The 15,691-nt window shown below is 29.7% G+C and overlaps 1 protein-coding gene across 1 annotated transcript in view; it reads left to right on the top strand.

The window, feature by feature from the left end:
• Positions 1–1,067: 1,067 nt before the first annotated feature.
• Positions 1,068–15,691, top strand: part of LOC106460013 (bromodomain adjacent to zinc finger domain protein 2B-like) — a 170,426-nt gene continuing 155,802 nt past the window's right edge. Inside the window, exon 1 of the mRNA XM_022386600.1 lies at positions 1,068–2,087. The gene's annotated coding sequence lies outside the window, so the exon portion shown is untranslated. The remainder of the gene's footprint in view (positions 2,088–15,691) is intronic.

Raw genomic sequence — 15,691 nt, forward strand, 5'->3', positions numbered from 1 at the left:
AGCAGTTCATTGAGTTAATGTGTTTTTTCTGAGTTCATATTGTTTGCACAAAACTCAACTAGGGATTTTAGGTGCTCTAGAAGCTGCAAGTTTGTTTTTGGACATGGTACAGTGACTGTACTTACATACTTACTTACATACTAGCACTGGTACAACACCTGCATTTGGACAGATCACTGTTAGAGCCAGTGTATTCTGCTTTTCAGATTGATTTTCGAATTATACCCTCCTCAGTGCTCAGAAAAATTCTTAAAATAACCTCTTCCTTGGTAGAATATTTCAAACGCCAGATGAGAAAAATATTCAGAATCTAAACAAATTATTCAGCCTTTGGCGATGAAGAGGTCTAACCCAATCAGTTTCCCTAGAACAGGTCTTCTATTATAACAAACTTGTTTCGATTGTCAGCATAACTAACTTGTCTATGTATATTTTTTTCAGTGTCAACAGCTTGATCAGATGGCCTATATAAAATGTCAGTAAGCATCTTTTTTCACATCCTTTCAAGAACCTCAGCCAAAAATGCTCTCTGAATTTTTTTGCACTCTCAATTAACCCTTTTCCTCATACTAGCTTTTACCTCATTTCTAACAAAAAACTATCGTTATCCCTATTTTATCAATATGGCCTCGATATAAAATATAAAGCCTTTATAATAGTATATATATATATAATAATAATAATAAGTAAGGTTTAATAAGTCCTTCTGTGGGACAGCGGTACGTCTACAGACTTACAACACAAGATATCGAGGTTCGATTCCTCGCGGTGTACACAGCAGATAACCAAATCTAGCTTTGTTCTTAAACAAACAGACTCAGTAATAATAATACCACACATGTTAACCGCTACTAAAGTTTATAATTATAGAAACTTATTGAAAATGCTTTTGATTAAAATAATTATATTCTTAAATAACTATTAAAAGCACAAACCTATCACTATTATGATTTTATGTTTAAATGAACGATATTTTTACTTTATTATATACACCTTTTTCGTTATCTCCTACACCTATATCATATTTTTATCACTAGAGTGCAGCACCGCTGTAAAGAATGCGCAATTGTGGGCTGTAAATTATTTTGTGTTCGTAAAACGATTGGACGAGTTTGATGTATAGTTTAATTCCTTGACAATCAGCGATTGTACATTGATAATATTAAGCTTTTTAAATAGTTATGGCACTTTTTTAAAAAATTACAAGTGTGGAAATAATATCAAAATTATTCATAATGTGTTACTAACACTTGTCAATATGGCAGTCAATAGTCAATGCTACCGCCTATCTATCTGTTGCGTATCGAAGTGCTGTGTCAAGGTCAGGGACACCGTTGTAATACCCTCTCTCTCTCTTTTTCGCAGTTAAATTTTGTTATGATTCATCTTAATAGATACTTAAAGTTTGGAACAAACGCTACAAGCCATCTTTTTAAGACTATAATAAAAAAATGAGGTTGTTGTATGAGTGTTCACAACTGTATCTTACATTGTTAAGACTAACATTTGAAATCGTCATTGAACTAATTTAGATTTATGGTTTTTCACAAATATTATATTTTGATTAATTCAGTTAAGTCTAATTATGCAGCTTTTTGTGATTTACAAAGTTAAACTTAAAGTTAATCTTATGATCATGTTACTTAGATACATTTTGTGATTTAATCAATTAATGTAGTGTTTTTATTTCTAATATGTTTCACTTCTGCAAAAAATATTTTATTTGTTACATTGGATCATTGGATTTTACAAAATACAGTTTATATACAGTCTGGCCTAAGGATTGATATTAGGCCTATTCGTATAGATGCATATAAGTATTTTGAACGAATGATATCAAATCACTGGTCTTAAAAAAAGAGTCAAACAGAAGTTGTGTATCATTGTTTTACAAAACTGATGACGTCACGCGTCACAAACCTCATGCGCTCGTTCCTGCAGCTTGATTCTACTTCTCAGCACTCCATTTTATCCTGAAACGCCGGTGTTGGGACAAAGACACCTTGTTTTTGATTGGGAAGTGAAGCGAATTGTCAATTTTCAGCCATATTCCATAAAGAATCATCCTTTGAACACCTGAAACAGTAGTAAGTGCCATTGCATATCTTAGGTATGACTAAATCGTTAAAAAAAATGGCTAATTCATTGAACATTACATATTATTATTGTCCCTTGCGGATGTTTGCCGTGGTAAGGCGTCCTTTTCAGAAAGATCTTAACGATTATGATTTTTATACTTTTGCCAGTTATTTTGAATTTAATCCGATTTTCACTAGCAATAAATTATGCGCTATCAATTCAACAGCAGTTTTGTTTTTCCAAATAGGCATTAAGAAAACTTGAAAGGTGAATGTTCGCGGAAATTTGAGGTTTTGGGACAATCTAGTTCTTATTCACGATTATCCCTACCCAACAACTAGCTTCTCGTTTACTTATACGTTGGCGACATATTTACACGTAGCTAAAAGCGCACCATCGAAACGAAATAGTTTTGCTTTTCTCAACAGATGTATACAAGTGTGATATGCCTATGTAGAATGCAGAGTAAGTATAACAACTGTTCAGCTTCCTTAGCATTGTCAAAACACACTTTGTTTTGAGTGTAAGTTTCATTCACACTTACAACGATAACCAAGAGGTGATTGTGACATTTATTAATGTTGTTAAATGAATAATTAGTTGCAGTAGTTACATTATAAGCGCTGGCTTATGAGAGGGTTGTTTCTGAAAAACAAGTATTATGATGGAGACAAACTTTTTAAAATGAGGTTAGTTGAACTGTAGCATTACTCTTACACTACATGCTTTTAAAACCTGTTAAATACAAAAAGTGGTATCTCTGTATTTGTTTTTTTGTTATAAATTTAAAAAATTCGGTGTAAATTGGATTCTTGTTATTCAGTTTCAACGAAATATGAATAAAAATTTTGAAACTAGTTTTGCACTATTTGTATATTCACTTTAAGCAAAATGCAACAACTTTTCAAAATTGAAACATATCATTAAAATCAACATAATTATGAATAATGTTCATGGTTTAATAAGTCCGTTCTGTTTATTCTTTGCAAGTTTTCTGTCTTAATGCTCTATTAAATTGATAAATATATGGTAAATAAAAGTAGATTGTAAATACCAAATATTAGTATTGGTAAAAAAACAACTATTAAACTAAAACATTTCATTATAAGCAGTGTTTCTGAATGTGTTAAAACATATGGTAACAGATACACAGTTCTTTATTGTTTAGTTCTTTAGCTTTCTATACCAGATAGATGTGGAAAGACAAAAAGACTGTACACTAATTTCTTTAGATTTTACATGGTAATGTGGGTCTCAGAAATTAGTTTTAGCTAAGGGGATACAGGGTTTACTACCTGATCAATGTAGTTTACTTTTTACCTGGTTCAAACTGTTACATTTGATGACTTGGATATGATTCAATTGGATGAAAGTCATTTGAAATTGGCTGATGCAATATGTGATGAACCAGTTTGAGAATTGTTTAAAACCTGATGCCCTGGAAGTACAGTTAGTATATTACCAATCTCAAAATATTAGTTTTTCATATATCATACTATTACCTGAAAATATCACTAAAATAACAATTATATGCCATAATAGATTTGTTCTTTTTTCTCAGATAGATGTAATTGTAACAATTTTTACTTAACATTATAGATTGTTTTATTTTTCTGGTTATTTATGCAAAGTGTTTCATTGTTACTGTTTGGAAAATACTTCTGTAAGTTAACTGCACAGTAAAGCTTTGTTATTGTTCTCTCAAGTCTCTGAGACACAAGTGAGAAAAAGATGATCAACCATTTCATTCTTTATAGATAGATACTCTGTTGGACTTGCATGTATTTTTTCATCAACAACAAAGTGTAACAAAAATTTTCCCAGTGACAAAAACAGTGCCAAATTGGAAAACAAAGAAAAAATACCTTGAATAAAGAATGAACCATAAACAATGTTTTATATGTAGTCTATCACAGTCTGTATGAGCTCCACAGTTATATCTTTAGCCAGGTAATTTCTAATGGTTGTGTTCAAATGAAGCAACAGGATTATGTACAAACCTTCCAAAAGTTACAAAAATAGGATTTTGTGTAAAATGTTTCATATTCATATCTATCCAATCAAGTTAAAGTATATTTATTAAGTAAAAGTATGGAAATTCAGTTTATTTGCATAATCTATATTTTAACAATAAGTACATGTACTTAATAATAAATAAATCTAATTTAGTAATGACCAAGAAAATAGAACTTTCGTAGTTTGATGTGGTTGCAATGCATTTCCATGGATCATTATTGGGAATCTTATATACAATACATAGTAAAGTTACCTGATCTGTATGAGAAACAAAGGCCAGGATTTCAATAAGTGTTACATATGTATAACAGGAATCATACGAGGTATAACCATCTATATACATAATATGGCAATAGACAAATTCAACCCTTCGAGTTCACCCTTTCACACACTAAAGTAACCAAATAAAGAATGATGTTACACTGATGTGAATATAGTCTTCACATCAGTATAACCTTATGAAGAACAATTTAAATAAACAAACAACATCTTCAAGCTAACTGTTCCACCTGTTTACAGTTAATGGAAAAATGATTCTTGATTTGTGTTTTCAGAGCTTGTAATTATTTTCTATAGTTTTCAATTTATGGTTTCTAAACATATCATTTTGCTACTGAAGCAAGTCTCCCATTGACAGCTTATTTACAGTGTAAGCCTTAACAATTTTAAATCAAGTCCCATCTCTGTGATGACAAAAAAAAAGTTATTATTAAAATTTAAAGGAAATAATGATATGTCAAAAAGTTATATTACTAAAAACTTTATACTTTCATTTGTGAAGCTGTTTTATTCCACTTTTTTTAGGAGTGTTACCTATTTTGTAAATCCCTGTAGCTAATACATTTTACTACATTATATGTAGTTTGTTCCTCTTACTACAGAAAAGTTATAAATGTGACAGGCTACTACTATGACTAGAATGATAAAGCCACCTTAGCAGCAATACAAGACTTAAAATGTGACTTTTCTCAGAAGCATTTGAAGAATTAGAAGTTTTAAAAATTGTTAGAGGGTTTGAACAGTTTCTATGAGTGAACTGTGTTTGTTATGAAATGAGAAGGTTGAATATCAGGTGTAACAGGTTTATGACTTGAACTCTAGAAAGAAACAAAGTTGTTTTTTGTTCAAATTTTTTTTGGTTAGTGTTATAAACTTGTGAAATAGGTTGTCTGATGATGTGTTGTGTACAGTAGAATTATTCTAAAGATACTTTGGTTAAGCATATAGATGTGAAAACATGTGGTCATAATTTGTCAGTTACTTGTTGTGTTATAGGAGAAATGACCTTGATGGGTTCAGTTGTCTTCTGTCAGTTCTGCTGCTTATGTGTGTGTGTGTGTCTCTCTCTCTCTCTCTCTCTCTATATATATATATATATATACATATATTGATATAAATATGGTTTTTGTATGTATACGTTATATACCTGTACTTGTAAGGCAGATAATATTCATGGAAACACAAAACAATAACACCTTTATGTGCATCTAAAAGTATTGAGCTGCTGTTCAAGTAGGGTAGACATAATTTTGTGGACACCAAGATCAAAAGCTGTATTTCATTGCTGAAATAAGAAAGGGGAAAAACATATTTGAGGAAAATTTTGAAATCTGATAAAAAAAAAAGTTTAATAAAAATTATAAAAAATACTTTTATTTTTTTTCAGCAATATTAGGAATTTTAAATTATATTCATGATTATTTTTTATAACTAGATACTAATTACTGTTTTGTTTATATCTTAAATTTCAAGGACTATGACTGGGAATTTTTAAGTTTGTAAAAGATAATTATAATTTTATAGTGTTATTGCAGTTGTAGGATAAGAAGACAAATTGCTAGAAACATCTATTTGTCCTTAAAAATATACTTCCCCTCTCCATCTCACAAAATACAAAAAAAAACAACATATAACTTTGCTTTTATTTAACAGTGAACTCAATCAATATGAGCTTTGGTATTTGGGAAAATATCAGTACTGGGTAGAGTAGTATAACGTGGTTGATATATTGTTATGCATTTTTCTTTACTTTCACTCATAACTTTTTAAAATGCAATGCCATTTGCAGCTCAGTTTTGTTGGGAATGGCACATATCCTTTTATGTATTTAGGCTCTTCATATATATTTGTTCATATATTTTCTAGTTTTAAAAACTTAGTCAGTAAGATTTTACACAGCAGCATGTGGAATATTACAGGTACAAACTGATAAAGAGATTATGGCATACACGAAATGTGGCAAGCTTTTAGTAAAATATAGAAGTCTGTTGGACACAGAAAATCAGATGTGCTACAAAAATATTTGTATTCAAGATATGGTTGTAAATTGATAACATCAGTCAAATACATAATATGACTTATCACATTGAATGGCACATTGTAAAAGATCATGACATGCATACTTTTATCCCCACCTGTGCACATAGGGTTAAATATTTTTGTAATTTTTTTTCTTATATATTATTCTTAAGGCTGACAGCAGTCAGGTGTTATGGCCTCCTGCTGTAGACAAAATCAATTAATGTAATGATATTATTTGTTACTCTGTGTGTGTGACTGAGGGTATATGAATCAAAGGATTGTATGTATTTATGTATATAGTTTTGGTTTGAAGTTTAGAGATGCATAGTTTTAAATGTTCATGTGTATGTGCTAGACTTCTGCAGTAAAGACTTTCAGTAACTTACATGGCTCCTTAGAAATATACACTGAATGCTTTTCAAGAAATGAAATTAAATTACTTTTCTGAAGGGCACAGTATAATAAAGTTATTGTCCCAGGCATCAGCTATACGAGTTCTACATCTTCAGTTTCATTTTTCTGACACGGTGATTGTCTTATAGCATGTTTTACCATCAGCAGTTTTGGAAGCTGGTACTTAACAAGAGTTTAAAAAAACAAAAAAAACAACATTGAAGGACCAAATGATCTGTTGTTACATTAAATTTCTGTCCCTACTGATATTTGAAAAACCTCAATATTTCTCATTTTTTAATATGAATTGTAAGTAGATCTATATTTTCTTCATGTAGCATTTCTAAAAGTTAAACTGGTAGTAAAAATTACTATTTTATTTACATTTAACAGTATAATTCTATTTTCTAGTAGTGTTCAAGAATTGACAAAACAGAAAGTTAGTGGTTTTTACTTGCAAGTTCTAAATTGTCCCACATTGGTTATGCATTGACCTAAAGTATATAATAAAAAAAATGATAATATTTCAAAAGATGAGTCTAGAAGTAAAAAAGAATGTGAAGATGTGCAATTATAATTTCATATTCTTCTCTTCATTGGTCTTTCTAGTATCCATTGATTAAAAAAACAACATATTTTTGGTACATTTAGAAATCTAGAAAGAAAATATATTGTAACTACAACATGTAAAACTACTCTGATATATGGGAGGCTGAAGAAGTTTTTTAAAAATATAACTATAAAGTATTCACAGCATGTAAAATTATCCTGAAATATGACAGTTTGAAGAAGTCATCTAAAAGGAAAGCTTATCAATAACTACATCATGTTAAAGTACTGTGAAACATGACAGGTTGAAGAAGTAATTTAAAAGGAAAGCTGTAAAGCAGTTACAACATGTGAAAAGTACTTAGAAATATGAGCAGTTGAAGAAGTCATCTAGAAAGAAACTTCTAGAGTAACTGTGACATGTAAGAATACCTTGAAATACGAGAGGCTGAAAAAGTCTAGAAAGGAAAATTTTGATTAACAAAAATATTCATAAGTCCTGAAAGATAAGGGGTTCCTTTAAACCTCTGATTCTCTGGGGGCTATTTAGTTGTTTTTTTTTTCTCTATGTGTTTGTTTTATATTGTATCCATAAGCAGATCTCGCATCATTTTGGTACAGTTCATTTGGTTCTTTTCAGAGCAAGAATTGATAATATTATTATTATAAGTATGTTTTTTCAGTGATAATATAATAGTGTAATATAAGTAAATAGTCTTCATACTCTAAAGTAATAGTTGATATATTCTTTCTTTTAATAAATAGAAAATGAAGTTATAATTGCAAAAACATTGCTGGAGTTTTATCCAACCAAACACATTTTACATGCAAAAATGACAGGAATTCAGGTTTAGATACAATTTGGGTTAATTTGAGCCTCCTCCCTGATCTGTTCATGTTAAAGTGAAACTAGTTTTTGTTTTTGCACTTAAACATGTTAAAATGAGTAGTTTTTTTTGGTTTCTTGCTGTACTTATATGATCATTTTTGGGATATATAGAATCTAAAACACTTTAATTTGAAACATTGTTATTAGGAATTATTGATTATTGAACAAGAAATCAAACTTATTACTAGCTAGACTATTATAAGTTGCTCAAAAACATACACCACTGCATTATTGTGAAAAAGTTTGTTTGGTCTCTTATGTGAGTTCTTCAATGCCATAAATGTACATGTACTTTTTTTTTTGAAATACCTGTCTTCAGCCTAAGGACATAGGAATTCAGTATGTCTTACTTGGGCAGAGCTGTACTTTTATATATATATATATATATATATATAGAGAGAGAGAGAGAGAGAGAGTAAAAACCAGTTCCCTGTGTACAGAATGTATTATGCATTCAGCAAATGTAAGCACTCAGTGATTTATAACTAAAGGCAATGCAGTTTTAGGAATTCTCTGTGTTTTGTATGAGTGTGTGTAAATGAACGTGTACTTATAAACACGTCATGTTTGCATGTATAAGTTGTATGTTTATCTATTACATGGTGTTAAATGATAATATTTTTTTCTCTAAGAAAAATTTAATTTTACAGTGAGTTACCTTCTTTACTTTGAAATACTCTTGGTACATCTATTAAAACTTTGAACTTTTTTACTAAAAGATATTTCTCAGGTTTAAAATTGAAGTAGAAAATCCTTCAGGTTAAGAGTGTTTTATCATATATGCATAAAACATTATTCATTCACACTAAAGAGTACATCCATAAACTTTGTGGACTTCTTTGATTTGGCTTGCATGGTGATGTTATGTTTGTGTATTTGCTACTGTTGTAAAATATTTAGGATTTGAATATGACATGTGTTAATTTTGCAGCATTTACTTTTCAGATCTTGGCTACATATGTTTGTATAACTTAAACTATCCACGTGTATTTATTTAAGAAGGGGTTGATGAGTATCAAAGTAATGACTAAGCTTATTATAATTTCTTAACTTTTACTTCTGTTATGTATCAAGTAAAAAGTTTCTTTATTACCGTTATTAAAGATTAATTGTTATGCAAATTTACATTCCTGTAATATTCTACTAGATCTTCCATTATATTCAGTTGCTTGGTTTGCCTTATTGTATGAAAGTTCATCTACTGTTCTCCAAAATCTTTAAAAGTGTTTCTGATGAATACACATATTTTATTCACATCCTGAGAGGTTCTGAATTTTGAATAATTGAAGGTGTAAATAGTTGATTAATTAATGCAGTTGTTAATTAGCTAACAGATCAGACTTATTGTATTTTTAGACTTTTCTGCTTATATAATCAATCTCTGACTTGTATATGATATCAAGAATTCTCACTTAGCACTTACATACAAGCAGCCATATAGGAATGGTTCAGAAGACTAGATTACAAATCACACTATAATGATACATTTCTGTACACAAATAAGAATTAATATATAGTATAAGAAATATGATAGGTGTTGCAACTCTCACCGTTTAGTGTAGAAAATAATGAAGTACTTTGTTCTTGTAAAACATCAATTTAGTACAGAAGTGATATTATTGACCTCACAAATATAGGTTAACAATCTATTTTCCATAAAATTAATTTAGTAACTTAACAGAGTTGAAACCTAAATAGTGTCTCAAAAGTTGGTTGCAATAGGTTGATTTTCTATACACATTCACAGAATATATTGAAAATGCCCAATCTCAAAATTGATACAATACTGAAGACATTTGATGCAGATTACCTCCACATGTTTGTCAATGCTCAATTTCAGCATCTAAAAAATCTGTAAAGAAATAATTAGAGGAATGGCAACTGAGTTTTGGAGCACCCTGTACATGTAGTCATATCAGAGACTATTGACTGATAAAGCATAATTTTGTTGCTAACATCAATGAAGCAATACTTAGGCTGGAATGCTGGTACACCAGTGGTGTTTTAGTGCTTATCTCTTCTTTGATTGTTAATACTAATGCATGTGTAGCCATTGTGCTACTGTACTTTTATAGTTATATCTACTGGAAAAATACATGTACTTTTGTCAGTTAAAAGCACTTATATGAATTTATGAAAGCAGGTATTACATTGTCTTGGTATTGTATTATTTTAATCCCGTATGCATTATTGATTAAGAGTGTAAATAAACACTTTGGTGATACAATGCACATATATCCAAACAATTGATGTGACTTCACATGAATTGGAAAATAAACTATATGTATGTTTGTACTTATTTCCATGTAATGATTAATCTTTCTTTGTAATAAGCTTATAATTTTCTAAACTTTTGTAAGTAAGCTACTTAAACTTTAATATGATTTATTTTGAATTTTTTTATCACGCATCAGAAAACTGATAATTTGAATAAAATTGAGCTAGCTAATATATTAAGTAAAAGTTAATATTTTATTGTACTGTGCTTTCACATGCTTCAGAAATGAAATTACATAAACTTTCATGCCCGAGTTATTTCTTACACAATTTAATTTTACAAAACTTGTAATTTGCTAATATTTTTGTAGCACTTGAACTGGGTAAATTTGGTCATAAAGCTACATAAGTAGTATTTTTGCATGACTGCGTATCTTTTTTTATACAGAAATTTACAGAACTTTGTTTCTATGAACAAAAAATTTTTCTACATATATAATTTTGATACCAAACTCTTCTTTCCAAATGGTAGACATTACTTAATCTGGTTTTCTCTTACTATAGTAATTATAACTCTAGAAATAGGCTTGGCTGTTAAATAATGTAGAAATTAGACTTTGATCACAATTATCAAATCAGACATTTCTATAATAATTAAAAAAAATAGCTGAATTGACAGAGCATCCATATTACATGTAGCAATGCATGTTTTGCTAATGATCAGTGAAATACTTGATATTGCAGTTTCTTTGAACTATAAATTGTACAGAGAATTAAATATATGATAAAAACTCAATTATTAGTTAAAGTTTAGTTTTGTGTAGGATGATGAAAGCATGTTGGCAGATTTATGGAATAAGGATCTCATTGCAAACCTGTATTCTGTGTGTTATAGTATCCACATACACCTACCAGCATAATCATAGTATGTTTTCATGTACATTACTATAATCTGGAAAATCTGTTTGAGCAATTACATATGAAGTAAAAATATATATATATATATATAACTTTTCATTAATGTTCTATTTGTCAGCTAGTACAAGGTGAAAACATTTATAGATGTACTGATGTAAAACCAATTTATAATGAGAAAAGAATGCTAGAAGACTTTTCTGCATTATACATATGTAGCCTTTATTTGAGCCCACTTTGCATTACAGAAATTTTGGGAAATAGTTATCTACTTGTGGACTAATCCAAGGGAGAAAAAAAAAAGAGATTGACAAATTTTTATTTAAAATGTTGGATTTCATTCATATGTATGTTACTTGTAAATGTTTTCTCTATTAAATACCATACCCATGTTCTAGAATTAAAGAATTAAAAGGACAGGCATCATTATTGCTACCAATCAGTCTCTGAAGCTCTATTAAGAATAACGAATAATTTTGAGTAACAGTAATGCTGCCTTTCTTCAGAATCCTTGTACATGTAAAAGTATCTAGTGAAGAGAGAGAAAAAACCATTCACATTACTGCACTCAAATACAAGTAATGTTTCATCATTAAAAACAGATTGTTGTTACTTAAAATCATAAGTTACATAACAGTTAAAACTGAAGGAAACGCTTGATGTATAGCTTAATCCTAATTGAAAGTATTTGTCATCATTTCTGTTCTTATCAAGCATCTGTAATTTGCAATCATAATTACCTGTTTGTTATTTGAAAAAACACTATCAAACTGTTACTAAAATGAAATACTTAAGATTTCAATGTGAATATTTGGTATCTATGGCATAAACTCAATAATAAAAGAATTATGGTATAATAGACAATTTAAAATGTAAGTTAATTGCACATGTGCATAAGAAATTCTAAAAAGCAATTATCTTGATATTCTACCAAGACATTTTTAGGGTATATGGGTAGACCAGGGATAGTCAATAGGTGGAGCTCTGTCTAGAAACAGATCATCAGCACATTTTGAAAAAACTTGGTGCACTGTTCAAAATGTGCTGATGATCTGTGTTTCAGAGTATTAAACTTGGTGCACTAGTTTTGAAGTAAATTAAAAGTTTAGCATTCAAAATTTTTGTATAAAAGAAAGAAAAAAGATTTTATTCAAAATGGAACCCAATTAATTACTAATAAAAAAAATTATGTTTTCTGATAGAGCCAAATAACTACTACAGGATACTGATTTACATTTATCAGGCAAAAATATAACAAAAACCTTGGTAGATACTAAATTACTGTTGGGATGAAGTAAATAGTATGAAGCACAAAAAATAGAAAAATCTTTATATTTAAGTTTATTTAAAGTGTACATCTGAGGTAAACAAATGTTCTTTGTCAAGGTCCTTATTTATTACTTATAGTATATTCAAGGTGTTTCAAAGAATTAGTTCGTTTTGCTTTTTGATGTTAATAAATAAGTATACAGTATTACAAAATGTTTTGTAAATCAAATTCTGTAGATTAGTTTTAAATATTTCATTATGGAACAAATAATAAAATAACAGCAAAAGGTAACATTATGTATGAAAAAAATATCTTTTCTAATATTGCTTTATTGGTTAAGCACGCACACACACACACATATATATATAGGTCAGTAATTAGTTTTGTTACACATTTCATGTATTTACATATACTGGTGATTAAAATGATTAATTATAATACATTAAAGCAATAAAGAGGCAATAATTTCACAGTTTGTTTGTAAAAATTATGAAAAATAATTAATAATATCATAAGATTAGTTTTTTTTAAACGGTGGTAACTATAAAATGGCCATATTGCAGTATTTGTCATAATGATATTAATACTCAATGTCCATGATGGATAACTACTAATGAAGTGAATATAGGTTAAATATTTTGACATAACATGTATATGAGGCAGTGGTTGTTGGACATTATCCATTAAAAATACAGAATTGTTAAACAACTTTCAGAATTGTGAAATAATATACAACTTTGAGTATAGCTGAATCCAAAAATATATTTCCCAGCAAAATATGTTCATATATTTGAAGTTCGTTTTTTAGTTCTTTTGTTTTCCAGAATCTGTGTGTTGTGTAACTTGCAATGTGTGGTGTTAGATGCCTATCCTACCCTTTGAAATATTTATTCTTTAACCTGAATAAACAAATATTTATTTATTGCCTAGATAAAAAGTTATTGCGTCGTTTCGTTTTTGTATTTCATCCGCGTTTTTGATTTACATCAGTTTTCTTCATAGAGCATTTCAGATCTCGATCTTGTGTTGAAACGAACTTTAGATTTATAAACGTACAATATTTGTTTTTTACTTTCTGTGTATGTATATGTTGCTTCGATAATGTTTTATCTGACATTCTGTTCACTGTTTTAAAAAGTACGTTTTTCACCTGTTAAACTCTCTATGTTAACTAATCAATGAATAAGCGGCACATGATAGATAATTATGACGTATATACTGCTCAATAATAAGTTACTATTAGGTAGCAGTGGCCCATAGTTTCTTTTTGTTTTAACATTCCCTTGAGTGCGAACCACTTGAGTGAGTGTGTTGATTTTGTTTTAACATTTCCTTGAGTGCGAACCACTTGAGTGAGTGTGTTGATTTTGTTTTACAAACTTTTTAATAGCTTTTAATCGAGTGTACAAGAAAATTTTAGGTGTGGAAATGCTTTATTATTTTATAGTGTTATCTGAAATATCTACATGTAGAGTATATAATTGGTGCGAGTAATTTATCACACATTATACATTTCTTTGTCAGTTCCGTGAAAATGTGAAGCCTCTCATGTTCGCATAAACCAATATTCCATAACACCACAAAAAGATAACAGCATAAAAAGGAGAAAAAAATGTTCTTATTTTCAGCATTAAGAACGTAGCTTCAGTGATGTACATGTAAATGTAAAAATAGATATTACCAATCCCTAATTGTGCACTTGGAGACATTTTTAACCTCAACTATTTTTGGCAAAGCTGTTAAAAGAAGTTTTGTATATGATCAGTGCGTGTTATCACAGCCATCACAAAGTTTGTGTGTTTAAACAGGTCTTTTAAGAGATGTTTAACTATTTTGCGTGATTTTATGAAATAAGATTATTAAAAACAAAAGGCACTTGATTACAACTTGCTATCCGGATCTTCTGTCGATATATAACAAACACTTATTTTTTCACGATATTGCCCTTCCCATTGGAACAATATTGTAGCAGAGAAGCATTGTTGCTTCCAGGCTAACAAACCTGCACCTATCGTAATGACCCTCACGCAAAAAGTACTGCCCACTGAACTATGCAATTATGCAAATTGAACGAACAACAGACATGACAGTCGTGAGAAAAGAATATTTATGATGCTTAAGCTGGAGTGAACACAGGTTCACAATTAACTTTATGAATATAAATATGTAGTAAGAAAATATTCTGCCCAAATTTGTGTATCAATAAGGTGCCTTTGAAATTGTTGAAATATAATTTATATAAAAAGAAATTAACAGATAAATCATTTATACGGTGGAGAACATGTATGTGTAAAAAGTATGAACATCTAATGCAGGTTAAGTGGAGGGTTCGACGTACCAGGACAAAAAAAAACGCGCTATGCATGTATGAAAGATAATTTTACAGCAAGCGATATCTGGGCACGAATACTTCAGTTGTAATAACTTATTCTTAGTTTGTGTTTGAAAAGTCTAAGCCCAGAATGTTGTTTAAAGGGCTAAATACTTTGTACTTACGTATGTGTAGAAAGAAGGCACATAATAAGTTATTGAAATATGTATACTACCTGCGTACTTTAATGTAAATAAAATTATTCCGTCTGGGGTTGTTCACCGTAATGTTCAACGCATCTTTTAAGAACTATTGACCATGTACGCGTTCGACGTCAGCTAACCGTGACGGTTCTCAACGGCGGCAGATAATTATACATATAAACTCTGAAACTGTGGGGCCCTATATACCCTTCGGCGAAATATTTAACAGAAAGTTGATAGACAACTGAAGGAAAATCCTGTATACAATAAAAACAGCATATTCAAAAGATTGGGTTATATGAAAATGTGATGTATTTTATTCCAAGGTTTGTACTAAACGGATATCTTTTGGGTGAGACTTGTATAGATTTTTTTTAAGTACGTTACAACTGGTTTTGTATTTGTACTTTTTTGTGAAGTTAGAAGAAAAACACAGAAAAATGGGTATGTAGAATGTTTCAGTGACAAATGTTTAAAATGTCGAAGGCCTGGAATGACCTGGTGGTTAAGGCATTCGATTCGCAAACTTGGGGTTGCGGGTTCGAATC

This window comes from Limulus polyphemus, unplaced genomic scaffold (assembly GCF_000517525.1).
Source record: "Limulus polyphemus unplaced genomic scaffold, Limulus_polyphemus-2.1.2 Scaffold693, whole genome shotgun sequence".
Lineage (NCBI taxonomy): Eukaryota > Metazoa > Arthropoda > Merostomata > Xiphosura > Limulidae > Limulus > Limulus polyphemus.